This window comes from Canis aureus, chromosome 37, assembly GCF_053574225.1.
Source record: "Canis aureus isolate CA01 chromosome 37, VMU_Caureus_v.1.0, whole genome shotgun sequence".
NCBI lineage: Eukaryota > Metazoa > Chordata > Mammalia > Carnivora > Canidae > Canis > Canis aureus.
Window position 1 is genome coordinate 12,504,188 of NC_135647.1, and position 24,051 is coordinate 12,528,238.

Genomic DNA, 24,051 nt, shown 5'->3' on the forward strand with positions numbered 1-24,051 from the left:
AAGACTGCTGGGAGCCATAACAAACGGAGACTGTCCCCCACCCCTCCTGGTTCCTAATGTAATAGTTGGAGTAGGAATTTCTTAGCAAGTTATAGAAAAATGTAAAGTGTGTGTGTGTGTGTGTGTGTGCACATATGTGTGCACATTGACCTCAGGGATGCTAGGGGAAAAAAAAACATATATTATGTCCTGAATTATGTCCTTCCCCCTGCCCCAATTGGTATGTTGAAGTCCTAACTCTAGGTACCTCAGAATTTGACCAAATAAGGAGATAGGATCTTTAAAGAGGTAATTAAGGTAACATGAAGTCATATGGATGGGCCCTAATTCAATATGACTGGTGTCCTTATAAGAGGAGATTAGGACACACACATACACACACACACACACAGAAAAATGGATGACTGTGTGAGGACACAGCGAGAAGGTGGCCATCTGCAAGCCAAAGAGAGAGGTCTCAGGAGGAACAACCCTGCTGACACCTTGACCTTGGACTTCTAGCTTCTAGAACTGGAAATAGATGTGGGAAAATAAAATGTTTGTTGTTTAAGCCACTCAGTTGGTGGTATTTTGTTTTGGCAGCCCTAGCCGACCAAGACGGCAATCTGGATTATGAAACATTTAGGGTGAAGCTAAGAGTTTCAGAGGTCCAGAAGCGAGTTATGGGCCTAATATGGACTCAGAAACAAAAGAAGCAACATAGGATGATGGAGAGGCCTGGTGTGCCAGAAAACAGTCCACGTAGGGCTACGAGGTGGTCCCAATACATGCTATTTGATTCACATTTTAGTAAAGTTGGAATTTCTTATCCAGAATTTTCCCAAACCAATTCAGTGCCAGGAGGCAACATAAATCACTCCTACTTTTCCTCCTATGCATAGAGAGTAATGATACATGGCAGGCAAAAACTGAGTGATGCTGAGTTTGTAAGTGGTGCTGTGTCCCAATCAAGGGAGGAGGTACTAGTGTTTGGGTGGATGGGATGACGATGGAGGAAGAGCAAAATATCTTTATAAACAGTCTTGTTTTCATCTCTTTCTAAGATGCCAGTTGCCGTGGTCTCTCAGCACTGTGACAGACAGTCCCAGACTCAAAACACAATGTGATTTATGATATCCATAAATCACAGAGCTAAACGTTATGATTAAATCTCATATTTACAGCTAAGAAGTCAAAAGGGTTGGTAATCATTTTAAATATAGGATTATGGTTCCTGTGTCAAAAATGCATGATTTTGCACAATCTGGCGCTGGTGTGAATGCATTAGTAAAATTGGATATTGCACCCACATATCACCCAGCCAGGCCCGTCTGGGGTCTTGGTCCCTGGGCCTGTGGAGATGAGACATAATGAGGTAAAGGGAATGTTCCAGTTACCTTAGTGTGTTTCTCCACTGTCTCCACTTCGAGTTGGGAACCATACAGGAGAAGTATATATTACAGTTGTACAGTGAATGTGGGATTGGATGAATTATTTGCCAAGGGAGGTCATTCTTACTTTGTTCCAGAAGAACTGACATCTCAAGACACCATAAATTAAAACTTCATCTGTTTTGCCACAATTCTTCTCTTCTTTTTTTTTCTTTTTTCCCTAGCCCAGTCACATAAGCAGTTAGTTCAAATATGCTGTGGTGGTGATGCTGCCATTAATTAATTTTTCTTTACATCAATGGAGACCTTTGGCCAGTGGGGCACATTAAAAATAAAGACCCTAAACATGAGCATTCCATCTGTCCCCGATGCACTGGCATTCCCTTCAGCCACATTTTCTTTTCACTCTTACTGGAAGATAGTGGGTTGATAGGCTTGTAAAACTACATTTTTTTTTCTTTGAATTAGCTATAGCATATAGTGTTTTTTGTTCTGTTTTGTTTTTTAAATAATGGAATCTCAATTTGGTTCCTGAGGATCCTACTGTACTCTGCTCCCATTTCTAATCTCCGTGATGATCATGCGGACATAAACACATTGCATTAGGTGTCTTGTGAGGAAGGGGCCAGGGTCACACCCACAGCTTACTTTTCCCCCTGAAGAGTTCAGGTCAACTTGACAGAGTCTTTATCAAGCAGTGCTGAGCGATGCTGGTGCTGAGCTAGATGGGTAGTGGAGGCAGAAAGAGGAGCCCAGAGGGTCCCTTCCTTCCTAGAATCCCTGGCTCTGGAAATTAGTTTTTGACACAAGGTGTCAAATGATTTGGGGTTGGTTGTCTGATACAGACAATGTGAACAGTAAGGATTTAGAGAAGAGCCCCTGGAGCCCAAGTGAGCCAGGAAGACTTAGGGAAATCAACAACGAACTTGGCAGCCAAGAGATAAAATCCATCCACTTGGGTTCATTTGTGAGAGTGAATATTCTGAGCCTGAACTGTGTAGTAAGGTTCATACTTCCTTAGGGAATAATCAAATGAATTGGGCATATCTTTTGGCTAAATGGCAGCGAGATATGATCTAATCTCCTATGTAGGGTGACAAAATTTAATTGCATGTTCTGAGGGAAGCATCATGATGTTTGCATCCAATGAACACCTACCGCTATCCACTGCCCCCGTTACAAATGTCTTTAAATGGACATTTATTGGTTACTTCTCATTTAGCTCTCTCATGGGGAGAGGAATACTAATATTATTCCATTACAGTTGGGGCTGAGGCTTAGAAGAAATTTGCTGAACTAGGGGAGAAGAAAAATTTGTTTTCCAAAGGTGAGAAAACCCAGGACAGCAAGAGTAATCCTGAAACAGAAAATCTATTTTCCTCTTATTGTAGAAATTAAGGTGTGCTTTGTAGAAAATTTAGAAAATGCAAGCACGTGTAGAGAAGAAAATAAGAACCATCTACAGTTTAACAACCCAGATACCTCTATTATTACCTCCACTTACACAAATATGAAAGCATCATAAAAACTTCTCTGAAATTGGATTGTGTTAATTAAGTATGAAAGTAAAAAAAGTATGCTTTTTTTTTTTTTTTAAACTTACTATCATATCACAAGTATAATGGTAGAAATCTTTAGCACTGCCCTGTGTCTGGCTCACCTCTCCTCTTGCGCACATAGTAGGATGGCATTTTCCTCCCCACGTTGAAGGTAGGTGGAGCTAGGTGACTAGTTCTGGCCAATGGGCTGTTATGCAAAGTGAGGTGTGTTGCTTCTGGCCTTCTTGGGACTATCTTGTCCTCTCTTTCACTGCCAAGAGGTTGGTCGTACGTTTACCTGAGAGTTCAGGGCTCTGGGTGATTGCATGGAGGGAGCTTCCCCCATTCCCTCCTGCCTAATCTCATTTAGATGTAGAGTGTGAACAAGAGAAGCATTTTTGTTGTGCTAAACCACTGAGATTTTAAAAGCTGTTATTGCAGGACAACCTAGCCTGTCTGAATTAATACAATATTTTCTTATGTCAGGAATTCTCCTGAAAACGATTTCTAGCGACGACAGTAATTTTTCATTATATGCATACTCTAAATTTTATTTAGTCATCCCCCTATTGTTAGGCATTTATTTGTTTCACACTTTTTTTTTTTTTTAAATAGCACAGCTGTGAAAACTCTCAAGTGCTTATCTGATGGATTCTCACGAGAAATTTTTATAAATGGAGTAGTTAGGTCAGAAGAATATGAATGTTTTCAAGGCTCTGGATACGAATTGACAAACTCTCTCCAGAGATGTTTTTTTGAGTTTATACTTCCTTTGGCAGCACACCAGAGTACCCTCTTTCAAAGCGCTTTTACCAAAACCATGTCTTATAAGTTTAAATCCTTTTTATTTTATTTTTTTTTTGCAATTTTAAAGAAAAAGCAATTGCCATTTTTTTGGAATAACAATGAGTTTGAGCTATTTTTTTTTCAAATAAATTTTATTTAAATTCAATTGGCCAACATTGACTTGTCTTTTTATGCCCTTATGCCTCCTTCTATGTTTGTGAATGTTATGAAGTGTAGCCTGCCCTACTGAGGCTCTTTTGTCTTTTTCTTGTTGATTTGTAACTACCCTAACATCCTAACTGTTAAGATTCTTGTTGATTTAAATATTTTGATATTTTACATAGTTTCAGAGAGAAAAACGAGACAGATTTGTATGGGATAGATGTTCCCTAAGGAGAGTTAATTATAGCCTTCAGAATGAGGGAAGAAAGAAGGAAAGCATATGAGGCGTGCCTGTCCGTCAGAGATGCTCCCTGAAAAGCCATCCTGCATGAGGGATGAAGGGAGGGGACTCCCTAGTGCTCTTCCTGTGACTCGGTGACACCAACTGTCATGGTGTCCATGGGGTTCCCGTGCACAGATGTCACCCAGCCTGACGTGGACCCTAGCATTTGAGAGAGGTCGAAGTTTCCACAGGCAAGGCTCAAACACTTTAGTAGGGGAACACGGGATTGCAAGGCCCTCACCTAAAACAGGTCTCTATCGCTGAAGAGGTTTCGTTGAATAGAGGAGGTGGGACTGGCACAGGAGTTGACTGTCCAGTGCCCTGGGATAGAAAGAGAAAAGCAACGCAGGTGTGTGGGTGAAGTACAACACGTGTGCAGAGGAGGAAGCGTGCACTCCTACCTGTGGGCGCAGGTGGAGGGGAATGAGAGCACTGAGGCCTTGACATTTGGCTTGGTCATGAAAGTTGGGTAGAAATTCGCTCTTCTGAGACATACATATGCTAAATGTGGGGCATTATTGAAAACAAGAATCCCGTGTTTATCTGAAATCCAAATTTAACTGCATCCTGTGTTTGCTACCATGCTAGAAGCTGATGGGGGTGAGGGCTCTGGGGGAGCCCTATCGCTTTGGCCTCTTGTGGGGTGGGAGGGGCACATGGCTGGAGGAGAGTGTGGGGTCCACCACAGGATTCCGATTGCTAGCTGTAAGGGCTGCAGTGCTTAGAGATGTTATGAGGATTTAATGAGAGGACAGATATAAAGTCACTTGGTAAATGTTGGTGAAGTGACTTGGTGAGTGGTTATTTATTTATGCTTTAAAAGATTTTGTTTATTTATTCATGAGAGACACAGAGAGAGAGGCAGAGACATAGACAGAGGGAGAAGCAGTCTCCCTGCAGGGAGCCTGATGCGGGACTGGATCCCAGGACCCCAGGATCACAACCTGAGCCACCCAGGTGCCCCTAGCGAATGGTTATGTTTTTTAATCTCTCCTGGCGATGGTAAATGGTAAATTTACCTTAGGACCTAAAAACAGCCCATGGGCTACACAGAAAAGTAATCAAAATATATATTTTTTTCATTCTTGAAGAGATATTTAGATACACTGTATAGAGATGCTTTTCTGAGAGTCCTTACATTTTTGTTGACTTGATTTATTATTATTATATTTTTAGGGGGTCACATACTGCATGACCTATCAGCTTGCTTGGAAATCTAGGCCTCAGATTCCCTACTGCATCAGATTCCCATTGTTTGCATTCAATTGTTGTATAATAAAGGAAGGAACAGGTTTCTGTAGCATCCTATATTCAAATTCTGGGTCCCCTGAAGGGCCTCTGCCAGCTTTTGTTTTATGGAACTCCACACGCTTAATCTTTCTCAAATTATTTCGTGACTGTCTGTGGAGTTAGCATTATTCACTCCAGAAGGTCAGGGACCTTATTTTGTTCTGCATTCAGCTCTGAGGCCTGTGAGTTGCTGGTGTTTGTCATTCAACAAATACTTGATTGATTAAGTGGATCGCCAAATGAGCTGGGTTCTTTCCGTGGGATCCCTGCTTTCTGTTATCAGGCAGGTACTGTATGTGGAATTTGTATAATGGATGTCTGAATTTCATATGTGCCAAGATCTCCCCTACTATCACTCCCCTACTATTTACTTAATTATTGAGCATGTTCTAGATACCAGGTACTGGCCTAGGCCCTGGGATACAAAGATAAACAGATAGTCTCCATCTTCAAGGAGCTTGTAGTCAACTGGGGAGATGAAAATTTAGATAATAAAGTTACAGTGATATCATGCTATCATGGAAGAATGGACTGGCTACAACATATGAGCATCCCAGGCAGACGAATCATTTGACATTCTTCAAACTGATATTCCTTTCATGTATATTCAGTGTATTATTGGTGTGAATGTAGAGAATTCTCTATAATAAAAACTGTTTACCTTTTTCTTTTTGTTCAAAATAAGAGATTTATGATAGTCACAGAATGTATCAGAATAGCTGAAACATTTCGGGACTACAATTTTTGAAACCAGGCAACTTTTTGGGAAGCCTACTAAAGTGTTTAAGATTTATACAACAACATGACCCATCTACGCCGGGCAAATATCAACCCTACATGTATTGCTTGGTTTCAGAGTTTTGCGAGTTCCAACTATGACCTAAGGTAAGTGTCTCAGAAATGGCCCGTGTTTGTTTAGAACGACTTCTCATGTCCAGGGCAAAAACCCTGAGTAGTGAAAGGCTTGTGAAGATGTAGAATGGTTCCATTTTGGATCGCTATTTACTTTAATACTCATCATTAATTCATATTTCACCTGTTACCTGAAGACTCATCTATGGAAACTTGAGGTAACTGGCATCATCCATCAAGTTTATTCCAGTGATGTTCTAGCATCCTGTGTTTGTTGGTGTCTTGGGCAGATGTCCAGTGGCTCTGCTCTTCCATTTGACTCTAGATACAGAATCCCTAATGTCAGTCCATGGGGACACAGGGAATTTTCCCCAGGGGAAGAAGTATTGGGAATCCAACCTTAAAGCTGAATTAAAATTTTATAGGAGCATCAAGAGAGGTGGAGGGGGAGAGATTATATTCTGGTTTGAGGAATCACACATGAAAAGACATATAGAGACAGGGAAGACGGAGGTGTGTCTGGATTACTCCCAGCAGCCCAATGTTTCCAGATCATCAGGTGGTTCAAGCAGTTAGGAGACAAGAAGGGGTGAACAGGAGCCAGAGCCAGAAGACAGCAGGCCAAGGATAGTAATTTCACCTTTCAGTCTTGGCCTCACAAAATGAGCTAACAATTTTTTTTAACATATTTACAAAACATTTTCACCCAACATTTCTCTATGAAAATGAAAGAATATATAGGAAAATTTAAAGACTAATACAGTGAATACCAACATACCCACCACCTAATTTTAAATTAACCTCTTTCTGTATTTCCTTCACCCATTGCCAAAATGTGACCCACAGGCCCTGGCGGCCCATAGTACACTTTCAAGGGCATCCTTGAGGTCAAAACAATTTTCATGGTAATCCTAAAATGTCCTTTTTCTTTTTCTTTTTCTTTTTTTTTTTTTTTTTGCTATGTTGATATTTGTAATGATGGGGCGGAGTGAGAATAAGTAAGACTCTGGTGCCTTAGCATGAACCAGGCACTGGAACCCACTATACCAATAGTTGTCATATTCTTTACTGCCACTCACTCATTTGTATAAAGAAGGCCTCTATAAGTGACACATTTTATTACATCTCAATTCTTGGGTACCTCTCTTTTTAGCATTTTGGGTGAGGAAATGAGAAGCATGCCCTGCTGCTCTACACTGAAGTCTGATGATAACCTTGAGGAAAAGGACTTGTGTGATGATTGAATTGCCAGCTGAACTAGCAGCCTTTTTCATGGAACATCAATGTTTACTTGCAAGAAGGGCTGTATTCCTAGAGCTGTCTTAACAAATGGTCTCAGTGTTGGTGGCTTAAAATAGCAGATACTTATTCTCTCATAGTTCTGGAGGCTGGACGCCCTGAATCAAGGAGCTGGCAGGGTTGAACTCTTTCTGGAGGCTCTGGAAGAGAACCTACTCCTTGTCTCTTCTAGCTTCTGGTGGTGATGGGTGTGCCTTGGCATTCCTTGGCTTTTGGCAGCATCACACCAGTCTCTGCCTTGTCTTCACATAGCCTTCTCTCCTTTGTGTCTCTGTGTCTTCTTTCTTATAAGGGACTCATCACTGGATAATCCAGGATAAGCCCCTCTTCTCAGGCTCCTTAAGTAATATTCACAAGTTGCAGAGATTGGGAAGTGAATATATATCTTTGGTGCGGGGAAGGCATTTTTTTTTTCTGCCTTCCACAATGATTGACAGATAAACTATAGTTATTCAGATTTGGGTATTTGCCAAACATTTTCTTGGAAATGAACAAAGAGAGCCTATCACTTCAAGGAAAACAACTGATATTTTTGTTACCAATTAGAGAATTCGAGCTTTCAATGAAAAAGAATTTTGGAAAAAAAAAAAAAAAAGAATTTTGGAAAACTCATATGTATTCACCACCATAAGCTTAACATTTTCACAATACTACTTGAAAGCCAAGTTTTTTTTTTTTTTGATGAGATTGGTAGTGATATGACTATATGGGATATCTATCTATCTATATATCTCAAATATATATATATCTCATATATATATATATTCTATAATGAAATGTGTCAACATTTGGAAATTTGGAAATTCTGCATGAACCAATATTACCCAAATGGTCAGTGCTTCATGCCATAAAATTATAAGTAGATAAAAGGTCCATTCAAAGTACAAGATAGGCACTTCAGTCGGCGGACAGAAGAGGCGGGAGCGGTAGGGAGTAACGCCACCCCGCTGACCGCAGAGGACTCAGGCGGGGGCTTGGCCCCAGCTGTGGCCTCTGCCGCCGCCCGGTGAGGCGATGGCCAAGGTTTCTGTGCTGAACGTGGCGGTGCTGGAGAATCCGAGCCCTTTCCACAGCCCCTTCCGGTTCGAGATCAGCTTCGAGTGCAATGAGGCCCTGGCGGACGATCTAGAATGGAAGATCATTTATGTTGGCTCAGCTGAGAGTGAGGAGTTTGACCAAATCCTGGACTCTGTGCTAGTTGGCCCTGTCCCAGCAGGGAGGCACATGTTCATCTTTCAGGCTGATGTCCCCAACCCATCCCTCATCCCAGAGACTGATGCTGTGGGTGTGACCGTGGTCCTCATCACCTGCACCTACCATGGACAGGAGTTCATCCGTGTGGACTACTATGTCAACAATGAATACCCCAATCCCGAGCTGAGGGAGAACCCACCCCTGAAGCCAGACTTCTCTCAGCTCCAGAGGAACATCTTGGCCTCAAACCCCCGAGTGACCCGCTTCCACATCAACTGGGACAACATGGACAGACTAGAGGCCATAGAGAACCAGGACCCCACCCTGGGCTGTGGCCTCCCCTTCAGCTGTGCTCCCATCAAAGGCTTGGGTCTCCCAGGTTGCATTCCTGGGCTCCTACCCGAGAATTCCATGGACTGCATCTAACTCGAGGAATCCAGGCCCTACCTGGGCCCAGCCGGGACTGTGGCCAGTCTCCTAGCACATCTGGAGAGGGCAGCTGGGCCTCCTGGACAATCCCACGGAGGCCATCTAGAGGACTTTGGGGCCATCAACTATACCCAAGCCAGACGTGGTTCTGAGGAAGGAGCAGGCCTCAGGTCTCTCCCAACCCTGACCCAGAAGGATCAGCTTTTACCTCTACTGCCCAGGCCTGTAAGAAGCAGGTACTTCACTTTTTAATTCTTTGTGACATGTGTCTTTTCTGTCTTCCACACACACTATAAATTCCACCTGCAGGCCTTTCTGCCACCATGCTCCTGTGAGTACCATTGACCCAGAGCTCTTCCCACAGACCTCCCTGGCTTGCCTTGAGGATTTCTTGGTCAACGCCTGGCAAGGCTCCAGGCCTGTTGAGCCGAAGGCTCTGTCATTCTTGTCCATCCCCAAACATCTGAGCAAATCCACCCAGCTTTTTGGAGTCACAGGCAAGGAACCAAGCTTGGTTAGAAGGTGGACTTGGACACAATTTCTGTCCTCCTAGGATAGTTTTTAGGTCTTTTAATCCAACAGCCTCTGGAAAAGTCTGTTCCCAAAGGTATGCTTAGCAGGATGCTAAGGAATGATGGTTGACTCCTCTCCGTACAACCACCTTCCTGTCCTCTCTTAATTGGATCTGGCTTTTCCTGGAGGCTGCCATGGTGGGAAGGTGGCAGGTTGGTGGAGTCTGTCTCAATGCTGGCATCAGGGCCCCTCTGCCTGCCTTAATCTGCCCTCTGCGAAGACCTCATGCTCTTGCAGGCACAGGAAACCATAGGGACCCTGAAAACCTCTCCCCTTGCCATGCTCCCTGCAACACCCCATTCCCTCACTGCTATGTGGATGCAATTGTGATTACAGTTTGTATATTAAAAGGTTTTTATATTAAATATGTTTGGTTGATCTAAAACAACAACAACAACAAAAAAAAAACAAAGTACAAGATAGATCAATCAATTTTAATATAACAGAGTATGAAAAATTTATTGATACGTTTTCAGATTCCATGTTACAACTAACTTTTAAGAAACTATCACTTTTCCAGTTTGGGACAGTATGAAAAATAATCTGAAAAGACTATTGCAATTCTTCTCCCTTAATCCAATACAATGTCTGGATTTTCTTCATATGCTTCAACCAAAACAACCTATCATAAAAGATTGAATGCTGAACCAGGGGAATCTCACTGTCTTCTAGTCAGACAGACATTAAAGAGATGTGTAAAAATAGAAAGCATTGCCACTATTCTCATTATTATTTTGTTGTTTTGGAAGATAGAGTTGTTTCTCATAAAATATATATTTTTTGTGGTAACATATAATGGTTTTTCAGAAATGATTACTAAAAATTTAAACATGTTCCTGATTTAATTTAATGTAAATTGATAGATATAGTCCATAAGATAAAAACTCTTTGGGGTCCTTAGTAATTTTTAAGTGTGTAAAAAGGTCCTGAAACCAGGATGTTTGGGAAATGCTGTTCTAGAAGTTTGGACAGAGCAGTGGAGGCTGAGAGTATGGGACCTGATGGACTCTGGGTAGAGGGAGGGAGTTCCAAATATGCTAAAAGGCAGGAACAAGGAACAAAGCGCAGAAAGGGCATAGCATATCTGGAGAAGATCAAAGCAGGCCAGTTCGGCAGGAGCAGAACATTATAGTTGTGATGCAGTGGGAAACCCAAGTTTTAGGGTGGTGTGAAGCCAGGCCGTGAAGGACTGTGAGTCTGGCATGTGGGATTTATCTGGAGGCAGTGGGATAGCACTGACATTTCTAAAAAGTGGGAGTGCCCTATTAGATGGTGCTGCTCAGGATAGGGACCTGAAGCAGAGTGTGTGTCCTCTGGTTGTTGTCGATTCAGGCAGGAGGCAATGAGGGCCACACCCAAGTCAGTAAAGGAAAACTGTGAAAATACAAAAGATTGAACACATGGGGCAGGCATTTTACAGAACCCGCCCCCCAACTATCCATGATATACAATGAAAAAATGAGTGAAAGCAATAAGACAAAGATAAAGTCATTGTTATGTCCCACATAAAAGCAGTAATATGACATCTGAAGCTGTCTTTTCAACTGTCAGATGAAAAGATTTCCACTCATTCCCCGCCCTTCTGTCTTCTTTAATTTTACAGACTAATTTTGTTAAATGCACATTGATTTGCAAAATTCTTGGAGAGGACCAAAGTCCTACTCTTTGGAACAATCAACAAAATTTTATCCTAGATCACTCAGTGGAATTTACATCAGAATTTAGAATTTATGTTCTGGTCTAGAGGGATGGAAGAGCCAGGTCTGTTTACTGAAGGAGAGAAGGAATTTCTTAGAAAAGAATGCACCCTAAAGGAAGAAAAGAGGGTCCTAATGCTTTCAGAAAATGGAGGTCATATTCTTAGTCTGAGGACATGACTGAGTACCACAGTGCACAAAGGATGTGCACTGTCCTATCATTCTCCCATTTTCCAACAACGGCTTGTGCAAAGCTTTCTTGGTGACCAAACATCTCCTGATTATATTCCCTCTGCTAGACTATACTTTCCTTAAAACTGTCTTTACTTTTGGCTCCTATGCCACCACTTTCTCTTGTGACCTCAGAACACTGTTGATCTTCCTCCAGAATTCTGTTCTCTGTACCCCTTAATCTTTTGACATTTCTCAGAATTCTGTCCTTGGTTTTCTTTTCCATTCATTCATCCTATATTCTCTTCCTAAGTGATCTCATCCACTTTAATGTCATACTGATCAGAACATAAATTCCATGTGGGTTGAGGATTTATCTTCTTCACAGATGCATCACCAGCCCCTAGAAGAGTACTCAGTATGTTGTAGATGCTCATTAAATATTCAACGAATGAACGATTGCCATTCACAGGTAAAATCTACATATAACCTCAATAAAACCTAGTCACCTTGAGTCCAGTTTAATGTAGTGAACGTTCAAAAGAAACATACATTTGATTTGAAGAAAAAGAATTTGTAAGTGCAGGTTGGCTGGAGCTATTCTGGAAGGCAGTCTGGTAACTTTTAGTTGAAATAAGTATATGTATACACTGTGACTCAGTAATCACCTTCCTGGTTATATAATCTAGGAAGAAAAATCTCATCTGGGCCCATAAGAGAACATAAATGTGGATGTTCGTTCTAGCATTATTTGTGGTAAGGAGAGTTGGAGGCAATCTAGGTGTCCTTCATTAGGGAATGTTAAATAAATGTGGCAGAAGCATAAAGGGGATACTCTGAAGTAGCTGGAAGCAAATATGTAAACACAGATGCATACATCAACCTTGAAAATGTTGTGCTGTGGGATGAGGTAAGAAACAGAATGATATCTATTATTCAATGTCACTTATGTAAATTAAAAGTATGTGCACAGAGCCACAGGAAATATTCTATGTCTTGAGCTGGGTGCTGGCTACATAGTGTGTACATGTGTATAAATTCAACAAGTTGTATAACTAAGGTTATTTTACTTGGCCATGAACGGTTATATCTCAAAAAACAAACCCATGCACGCAAAATAAAATGCATTATATATGAACACTTAACAAAATATAAAGCTACACATCAAACCCTTTAGAAAATTGCTTGTGGTGGAAGGGATGAGGATAAAAGGGAATGCATGAAATAACTAATTTTTAAAAATCATGGGGCACCTGGGTGGCTCAGTTGGTTGAGCGTCAGACTCTTCATTTCCACTCAGGTCATAATCTCAGAGTTGTGAGATAAACCTCACGTGGGGCTCTGCACTGAGTGTGGAGCCTGCTTAAGATTCTCCCCCCTCTCTCTGCCCCTCCCCCACTGCTTGCACACACATGCACTCTCTGTTGTTCTAAAAAAAAAAAAAAATCAAACAAGAATGGGGCTTGGGGCTTTGCATGAGCCAATGATGACAATGTGCTGTGAACCGATGAGGTCCCTCTATATATTTCATCTGTTTATCTGTCAGTCTATTTATAGAGTTATCTGAACTCATGACATCACCTATGACACGTCTATGTGGATAGTTCCCCAAATATTATTCACAGCACTACTGTCTTCCTAGACTCCAGTTCAGTATCTCCAGTTGTCTTCTAGGTATCTCCCTCTGGATGCTTTGTTTTTGCATCTTGAACACTAAAAAAAAACCCTTTAGCTTCCTTCAGAGACCGTCTTTTCTAGCATATTGGAACCCTAGTGATTAAAAGAATCTCTGTGCCTGTCCAAATGTTTCAGATTGGAGCTGAGTTTTGGGTGAATAGCATTGGCATTGTCTGGAAGCTTATTAGAAATGCAGAATCTCAGGCCCCACCCCAGACTTACTGATTCCCAACTTTCATTTTAACAAGATCCCAAGAGATTTGTTTTCATGTTAAAGCTTGAGAAGCACCTGCTCTATTTCTTGTTTACTTTGTTAGCCTTGCTCAGACGACTGGATAGAAAGAAGTGGGGGCCCCTTCCACGAGCACCCAAGTGGGGTTAAAGACATGCTCCATTCACACTTTGTATGCCAGGGTCTGTTAGATGAAGAGGAAGAATCCAGAGTTCTAGCCTCTTCTTCAGGAAATGACCTTGAAGGGGCCACTCCTCATTATGCATTTCAACAGCACTCTATTAACAAAGCACTCCACCATCAATTTAATAGTGATTCTCTCTCAAACTCTCTGCATCATCTTTCCAAGCAATAAATCGTGGTGGATTTTCTTTGTAAGCCATAAGTGGTTGTATATTGTAAACAAATGGGTTGAAAGGTAACATAGCGGAAACGTGTTTCAATTTTCCTTCATCCATCCTCCATGCATTACTTAAGGAAGAACCAAGGGCTCACAGGTTTGATTGCGAATCTAGAATATGATTCTAAACAAAGAAAACCTTTATGTTACATGATATAAACCGTTAGTTTAATAACTCTGGATAGGTTTGACGAGGTGGCCTGTCAATCCAATGAAATGGGCCAAACTGAAGTCCAATGTCAACAAAATTAAGCTAATGCCTTCCACCTTCCGGCTGTATGCATATCACTATTGAGCTCCTGTGTTCACACAGAGATTAAGTATATCCTGCATTAGTTTGTGAGCTGCCTCAGTTTGAGTTGGACATAAAATAAAACAATGAATATGTAGTCTGATTTTTCTCCTGTATAAATTGATTCTTGAAACAAGTTCCTTCCTGCTCAGAGTAAGAGCAAAGGGCAACTATAAATGCCCTCTCCATCTGCATGCATTTGTCTCTAAGAATCTCTAAGCTCTGCCTCTTTGTCTTGCTTTTCTTCAGTTTTTTGCTTGATAATTTGGCTTCATGTCTTAAACTTCCCCTTGAGGGATCCCTGGGTGGCGCAGAGGTTTGGCGCCTGCCTTTGGCCCAGGGCGTGATCCTGGAGACCCGGAATCAAATCCCACATAGGGGTCCCGGTGCATGGAGCCTGCTTCTCCCTCTGCCTATGTCTCTGCCTCTCTCTCTTTCTCTCTCTGTGACTATCATAAATAAAAAAAACAAAAACAAAAAAAACTTCCCCTTGATTCTAGAGGCTTCCTTTTTCAGAGACACAGGTTGCAGTTCTCTATTGCTTTATATCCACAGCCTCATGAGAGCCTCACCTACACCTATACTAGGCTCTCCTTTACTCCCCAACCCCAGAATAATAGCCCAGGTAGGTGCTATAAGCAGTCCTGACACCACCTCTCTCCCAGCAAGGTTGGATGCCCCCATTCAGGCACATCATCGTCATACTTCTTAGGTTCACCCAAGACAAGAAGCAGAATGGGCAGACCTATGATTTCATGGCCAACTCGTCAATTTCTGAGATGGCGATCTCTGAAAATCAATGTTTTGATTATGTTTGACTCCCAGAATAAAACGATTTTAAGACAGAATAAAGAAGCAGCACTGCTGGCCCATTGAGAAACCTACATATTTACCATTTTTAAAAAAGGAGTGAGCTGCAATACAGGTATGAAAGCAAGTTTCAACATCTAATATAACTGGGAGCAGGGAGGTGTGGATGAGAAAAAGAAGAGGGTGAGTGAGGAAGAGACAGTCTTCTGGTGGGCGACATCAAAGAACCTGCTGACCCCACCAGAATTTCACGGGGGCTGTGCCAGCCCTCAGTGGGGGAAAGCAATTATTTTAAGAAAATCTATTTGAGGGTAACATTGTCATTATCCTTTTAATGGTGCCGCTCCAAAAATCCAGTTAAAGTAGGCTTTAAAAAATAAGAAATGCTCTTTTTGCCAATACAATTAAGGCATTTTGGAGAGGCAGATGTTGTTAGTTCAGCTTGTAAAGGCTTTTTCTCACCATTTTAGAAAAGAACATTTTTGCAAGTGTGGTATAGTGCAGCAACCGAGTCCAATAAAGGCATGCACAGCCAAGTGATTGTGCTCTACCAGGTTTACCAGGAAAAGCGCGTGCACGTGCACACACACGCACACACACACACACAAACGCATACGCGCGTGTAGTACGTGCGCGTGCACACACACACACACACACACAATGCAAAACAGAGCTTCCTCTAAGATCCAAACAAATCTGTTTCACATCAGTAGAGAGTAAGTGGAAAATTACTGTGCTTTCCAAATAATAAGGGAAGAGATAACTTTGGGGGAAGCTAACAGGAAGTTTCTCTGCATGTAATAAATCAGTTGCCTTCTAAGTGGCTTACCTCATCCTTCTCTTTGTCTGCGAGGATTGACTACATTCGCCAGGCACTGGGTGATTCCAAAGGGCTTTAAGTGTAGCTAATTAAAGGAACTTGAGGAGGGAGCTGGAGAGGCAGGAATAGACAATAGAAAGAGTTAAAAGGGTTAGCCCTTGTCCAGCCATCACTCCAAAATGAATCCACACAATACAATTCCTAAAAATAGGGAGGGGGCTAAAGGCAAGTGTCCCTTCAAAAGCTTTGCTGCATGTCTGCTGTAGACGGGCCTGGAAACCCAGAAATGGTGTCTCTCTAGCAACATACAAATGCTCCCATTTAACATTAAATAGGGCAGATATGAGCAAAATAAAGAAGTGATAGGAAATTGCAGAAGTATATTGCTCCAGAATTTTGGACCAGCAGATCAATCCCAATTTGGGGGGCACACTTGGAGATGGGCTTTGTTCTACCCAGGTCAGGATGACCATGTTGCTGTGAGACACCCATGTGATCAGGGTTATACCTTTGAGATGCTTCCCCGACTGGAATTTCATGGAGTTGTGTTGAAAAATAATACTTTTCTCCTTACTGCAAGCCACAATGTGAAGGATCTGTGTGGTTCATTACCAATTGCTCTGAGCACGACCTTGAATGATTCATTCTCTTTTTGCCTTAGACTCTTTGGCCATAAGATGAGGGGCTATAGTAAATGATCTCTGACACCTACAGCTTTTCTGTTCCATAGGACTATGAGTGCAGTACACAGTCCACCTACTTACGGAAGCTTAAGTCAAACTAGCGAGACAATGCATGCACACAATGACAGTTGTCAATGCAAGGCCATGTGTATTAGGTGTCAGTTGAACAGCACAGGCATTCATCTGTGTATGGCCAAGGTGTCTGCCCACAAGGCAAATCCTCCCGTGACCTTCATCCTTCTCTAAATGTGTATGCCTTACCTAGCTCCTACGTCTCATGGCCAAATTTCTAGAATGATTAGTCTTCATGTATTGTCTATGACCTCATCTTTCATTCAATTCTCAACACACTGAATTTTGGCTTCATTTCCCCAGCTCCATAACAACTGACTTCTACCAAGGTCACCATCAATATCCAAGTTGCCAAATCCCATACACTGTGGTCCTCTCATCTTCCTTAACTTCTCAGCCTCTTATACTATTGACAAGTTCATCTCAAAACTGTCTCCTCCCCTTAATCCCTAGGTCCCATTCTCTCTGGTTCTCCTCTTTCCTTGGCTTCTTCTGTTTCTTTTATGGGCATCTCTACCCTGCCTGCTCTCGAAATCCATGCTGCATCAAACTCTGTTCTTGGCTCCAGTTGAATACTCCCTCTCTTTAGACAAATCTTGCAATGCTACACAAATGTTGCTGACTCTAAACTGTCTCTCTAATTGACACTTATAGTATCCTAAAATTACATCCCAAATTCAACTTTTACCATCTGCTTGTCCCCTCCTCTACACTCTGCCTATCCTTGCCCTGGTCCAGACCCTCATCATCTATCTTTGGAACTTTGGCCATGGCCCCCTGACTGTCTCAGCCTCTGAGTCTGTCTCTTGCACGTTATCCTCCCCACTGACATCAGTGGGCTCTTTCTCGCCCTCAAATGTGATCATGTTGAACATCCTTTGTTGTATTGAACTCTAGTTGATGCTATGCATGCTGATAGGTATAGAAGTACGTCTGCAAGTTACTGTGAAATCCATTAAAAAAAGATTGATAGATGGATCAAAAGATGGATAGATGTGTGGTAAATTAGAGTACTCACTGTCTGTTTTTGCTTTGCATTGTTAATAATTGTTAAGCAAATGCATATATTGTCTTATAATGGCATTCAAGCTTCTCAAGGGCTGGCCATCATAGTGTACTCCTGTATCCTTCATTGCTCCTAACACAGGAATGGGTCAGAGGAACTTCTCTGACCAGATTTTGGCAGAAACTAATGGAAGATATCGTTTCTATTTGGCCTTTTGTTTAAGCTCAAAGTAATGACAAGGAATACTGCAGAAAAAAAACCCAACATGTATAAGCTAAAAATATCCATGCCTTCAATTATATGTATTTTAAAAATCATTGACTAAAATATGCTTTTTAAAAAAAAAAAAAAGATTTTATTTATTTATTTATTTTTAAAAAGATTTTATTTATTTATTCATGAGAGACACAGAGAGAGGCAGAGACACAGGCAGAGGGAGAAGCAGACTCCATGCAGGGAGCCCGATGTGGGACTCGATTCCAGAACTCCAGGATCACACCCTGAGCCAAAGGCAGATGCTCAATGCTGAGCCACCCAGGCATCCCTGAAATATGCTTTTTGAGGCATTAAGAGTTCATCTACCTGCCAGAAAGTTGGTCTCCCCTCTCTGCTTTCTTCATGTAAGAGATTAAAACAGAAGTAATCTTGAGGCAATTTTCATTTTGGAGAGAGAACAATGACAGATTACTTTGTCGATAGTAAGCTGTTAACACTGAGTTGTATAGGTATTTAAAAGAAATTCACTGGAGCCCCACTCTGAAGCACTACTTGAGTTTCGTGCTTTGGAATCAACTAGGAGACTTTTTCCTAAAGAAAATGAATTTTATTTTATTTAAATTCAATTAATTAACATATAGCATGTTTTTAGTTTCAGAAGTAGAGTTCAGTGATTTATCAGTTGCATACACCAAATACTCATGGCATCATGTGCCCTCCTTAACTAAGCCCATCCCCCAGTTACCCCACACCCTACCAATCTCCCCTCCAACAACCCTCAGTTTGTTTCCTATGATTAAGAGTCTCTTATGGTTTGTCTGCTGCTCTGATTTTGTCTTATTTTAGTTTTCCCTCTCTTCCCCTATGGTCCTCTGTTTTGTTTCTTAAATTCCACATGTGAGTGAAATAATATGATAATGGTCTCTGATGGATTTATTTTGCCCAATAAGCCCTTATGGCCACCTCAATAAATAAACACCTTTGGATGGTGTTGAACACACTCTTTTATATAAAATCCTTTTCTTTAGAGAATGGTAATGTGGCAAAGACCAAGGAAAGTTACGAATTTCAAATAACACAATGCTAGGGATATTTATAATATCTAAAAATAAGAAAGGATTTATTCCACATTGCACACGTTGGTTGTAATCTGGAACTCTTTTGTCACAAGAAATCGGAACCAAGCATATCCTAGTTCCAAGCATAATTTGGCATTATTTTATTTTATGTGGTTCCAATTTCTTGGAGTGAAATAAGTCCAATTTGTTTTTCATGAATCCAATTCAGAGTAATCTTTCCAACGGAGTTTGGCATCAGGAAGAATGTTGAGGAATGTATGTGGTTAGGGGTGTTGCAAAAGGGGAATTGGTCATTAGTGCTGAATTCATACTAGTGAATACTCTATGGAGTTGCAAATAATTTTTCATCACAACCTGACTTCTAGGTACCTTGTTAACTTTATGAAAAGTCCTTCTTCAGGTATCTAAGAAACATAAGCCAAAATGCAAAGCCCCAAACAAGATAACTTTGCCCCCATTTTTGGTGTTAGCATAATATATATACTGTAGGAACATTTGAGAGAAGTGCTATTAAGCAAGTCTTCTTCTGAGGATATAGACAAAGATGTACTTTTACCAAATGTCAAAATTATGTTGTCAGATTTGATGTGCAATGCCACAAAAATGAATTTATTGCATAGATTTCCATGGTAGCAGTTCTCTAGGGGAGGAAGTATATTTGGTTAGGGAAATAGTTTGCAATCAAAGTATTATTGCTTTGGGGGCAAGGAGGATGCCATTCAGAATAAGACAGCAGCAAAACACGCTGGTAAAATTGTAGTTACTTACCGCACTATTAATAGAAAGTTATGTATGTTTAAGTATCAACCATAGCTTACATTCTAACTAGTAGAAACTTTGGCATTAGATTTAGGGAAGTGGAAGGAAAAAATGAGAGTTTTGTAGGACCAAAGCAAAACCAAGGGTTCATGGATCTTCTGGAAAATTCACTGTCAATAGTGTCTGAGGAACAGTGACCTAGGAACATTGCAAACTACTCTTCCACTCTGGTTAAAACTACCAGTGTTTAACTGGGGGTATCCTTTTTTTTTTTTTTTAAGAGAGAGAGAGACAGAGAGGCAGAGACACAGGGACACAGGGAGAGGATGAAGCAGGCTCCATGCATGGAGCCCGATATGGGACTCGATCCAGGGACTCCAGGATCACACCCTGGGCCAAAGGCAGGTGCTAAACCACTTAGACACCCAGGGATCCCCTTAACTGGGGACATCCTTAACCAGACTATCTAAACTAGAGCAATCTAAATTCTAATTGACTTCTGGTTAACACATCTCTTTGCTTCCCTAACTTTGTGAAAAGAGCATAGATTTTGCATTGAATAGAACTGGGATTGCCCAGCTCTTCCGCTCACTACCTGGATGGTGCTGGACGAACTACTTGATCTTGGGAAGTCTCAGTCTTTTCATCTGTATAAAAGATGTTGATAACTTTTACCTTTTAAATGCTGTTGAAGTTTTCATAGCATATTGTTTAGTAGGTTCTCAATAAATGAGAACTGTTATTGCTATGACAAGAGCAATAGATTTGCTTTTGCTCTTAGGGTGATGGTGGCCGTTTCCCCCAAATGACCTAGAAGGGTGTACGAATTTGGGGGACAGGATTTTGTCATGAAGCTCCAAGCTGTTTTGACATTCCCTGCTAGTCTCTGCAGAGCAGCTCCTCCTAGCTACTGTTCCTGGAGGCCCGTTTTTGGGTTGTGTCATTTCTTTCCCCATTTAGGGAGGACACCAGGGCAACTACTTAAAATATTAAAATACTCCTGAATGGGGTGGTGAGTGGCAGCTGCCTCAAATCTCCTGAGTGACTCCCTGCTTTCTTACCCCCCACAACCTCATTCCACTGCCACGGTTAGTCTTATGGATCAACTTGGTCAAACTACTGTTAGTATCCAGTTATTTGGTCAAACATTCTTCTGGGTCTTGCTTTGAGGTGTTTTGTAGATGTGGCTAGCATTTATTGCCAGTTGACTCTAGGAGATTTCCTTTGATAACATGTGTGGGCTTCATCAAATCAGTTGAAAGCCTTGAGAGTGAAAACAGGTCTATTTTTCTTTCTTCCTTTCTTTTTTAAAAGATTTTGTTGATTTATTCATGAGAGACACAGAGAGAGGCAGAGACACAGGCAGAGGGAGAAGTGGGCTCCGCGCCAGTAGCCCGATGCTGGACTCATCCCAGGACCCTGGGATCACGCCTTGAGCCGAAGGCAGACGCTCAACCACTGAGCCACCCAGGCGTCCCGAAAACAGGTTTTTCTGAGAAGAAATTCTGCTTGAGACTCAGTATCAACTCCTGCCCAAATTTCCAGCCTGCTGGCCTGTCCTACAGATTTTACACTAGTCAACCAGTATAATTGCATGAGCCAATTCCTTAAAATTTCAATCTCTATTTGTCTCTGTCTCTGGCCGGCCCTTTCTCTTTCTCTCTCTCTTTGTGTCTTTTTCTCTATTTCTCTCTTTTTCTATCTCAATCTCTCTCTCTCTCTCTCACTGGGTATCTCTGTCTCTCTCTGTATATATGTATTCATACTTCCTACAGTGCCTAGTACCAGTATGTATAGTCCATACATACACATATATGCATGTATGTATCCAACTGCTTCATTTTTCTGGAGAACTCTGAATAATACACCCCTTTGCTGTCTTTTCCCAGAGATCTATCTGTGATCCAGAGGTGAAAGTGTTAAAGTCTGTTCAGCAGGAATCCAGCCAGGGACCTTTCTCTGTTCCGATTGGTCAGTTTCTGGGCTCCGCTGGCTGGTACGGCTTTTGAAACCACTCTTGGCTCAATGAGCATGCATTGCCCAGAAAGGCACACAGAGGGCAGAGCTTCTGTGAAAGGTGGACATCCTTTCCCCTTAAGCTTTTCTTGGTGGTCTATCATCCCAGACTTGGTGTTCTTTACCTTTCTATGTCAAGGAGGTTTCAATTTCTTGCAGAAGAAATTGCGCTGCTGATAAACATTAGCTATGGAAAGGTTTTCTTTCAAACCCAAGGGAAGGAACAAGATAATTTCCCCTGGTTCAGGAAAGTCAGAGTAGAATAAAGCTTCGTGAAATATGAGCTTGATAAAAATAATATTGTCAGGATGAAATAAAAATGAGGACTTGGAGACAGTTTCATTCAAACTCACTTGATCATATATAATAAAGGCGAGAGAAATCGGGTCGCAGCAGGGGGAAGGATTTTAACATGCTGCATTGAATCAAGCCAAGCTCTTTGCTTGTAGTTTAGCTTTCTCTGGCAGAATGTTGGAAGAGTCATGCAGGCAAGGACTGTTGGCTGATCTCAGGGGTCTGGGTGGACAAAGAAATGTGTTGGGTCCCCAGTTAGAAACAGTTCTCTGAGTTCAGGTTAACTTTGGTCTTTCCCACCCCCATGAACTAAAAAAAAGAAAAAAAAAAATCTGTGTTAGTAGAGTCAGTCCCTAGAATATCAGACATTTATGCAGATGAAATCTGCAGTAGCCAAAATGGCCTACCTTTCCAGTTGAGAGAATAAAGTAAGGCCATGTTTCTGGTAATGTTCAAATCACCATCACTCTGAGAGTCCCTTTATATCAGAAAGAAGAAGTCCAGTGTTTCTTTATTTTTTAAATTAAAAAACATTATTTTAGAGAGAGAGCACACAAGCAAGTATGTGTGTAGGGATGAGGGGCAGAGGGAGGCAGGGAGAGAGAATCTCATGCAGGCTCCAAGCTCAGTGTGGAGCCAGATGTGGGGCTTGATCTCTCAATCCTGCGATCATGACCTGAGCTGAAATTGAAAGTTGGATGCGTAACTGACTGAGCTACACAGGTGCCCCCAGTGTTCCTTTAAGGATGCACCTGACAGTTTCTAGGTGCCCCCATGAATTCATCCTGGTGGGATCCAACCATTTAGATCTGATATGTGATTTGACCTTGTTGGTTCTGTAGCTATGCTCTGTGTCCTGTCTTCCTCTCTCACAGAACATCCCAGGTCACATGGTTACTCATTTCCCTTTCACCCCAGCTATGGGTGCTCTCAGCCCTTGGAGGCCCCATGTCTGGCTTCAGGTTCTTGCTTAGCTTCCAGCAGATTTCCACATATCTCTTTCAGGCTGCCTCCTGGTATCAGTGAAGCACAACCCAGGCCCCTTCCCTGGGCCCTCTGCCCCTTGGAGCAGAGATGGTCCTTTCCTCTGGTGAGGACTCCCTCTTCCTGGAAACTTGAGTCAGGCTCCTTTGAACTTCTTCTTAACCAGGTCTTGTCCTTGGCCTGCTGAGCCCAGCTTAGTGAGACTCCCCTGCTCTTGAGATCTAATCAAGTTCCTCTTTAGTGATTTCCCAACCACTGACCCCTCACTCACCCACTGGCCATAAATCTCCAGCAGTCTTTGCCACATTGAGAGTCAGGCTCAGTTCTCTACTGCAGTCTCTCTCGCCTACCACAGTAGCTTGAATACAACCTGCCTTGCCTTTTTTTTTCAACAAATGTTGGGTGCAGTTTCCCTTTGATATCTTCCCCAAATCCAAAGTCCACTCCTTTTCTTTCTATGGCCCAACGTGGTTGACAATGGGGGCACTCATTTCCTTAAGAAGAAAAATGCGACCTCTATCCACAGGGTGAGTCTAGCTTCTAAGGTCAACCAGCCATCTCAGTGGTGGCATTGGTATCCACACAGCAACTCAGGGTCTGGACCCTCCCCAGAGCCCAAAGGGAGTGACTGTGCAATCTGCCTTCATACTTCCTGCAGCCCCTGGCACATACCACCTTCACACCTGCCCCTTCTTCCTCCTATTGCAGTGTCCTGCTCAGGCTCCTACCAGCCCTTGCATGTCCTATTACAATGGCCTCCATGCTTGTCATCCTCAAATCTACTCTCTGCAGAGTCATCCCTCTGAAATGAAGGCTTCATGACACCCTCCCAGATGCTCCTTAATGGCTCCCCATTTCTGACAGAGTTGAGCCTTGTTGTTTTTTAAAAATATTTTATTTATTTATTTGACAGAGAATGAGAAAGAACCCACAAGCAGGCAGAGCAGCAGGTAGAGGGAGAGAGAGAAGCAGACTCCTTGCTAAGCAAGGAACCCAATGTGGGGCTCCATGCCAGGAACCTGGGATCAGACACTTAACCTACTGAGCCACCCAGGCACCCCAGAGTT

The 24,051-nt window shown here is 42.0% G+C and overlaps 1 pseudogene; it reads left to right on the forward strand.

Moving 5' to 3' along the window:
* Positions 1–8,478: 8,478 nt before the first annotated feature.
* Positions 8,479–10,081, forward strand: LOC144306795 (histone chaperone ASF1B pseudogene; annotated as a pseudogene).
* Positions 10,082–24,051: the final 13,970 nt, after the last annotated feature.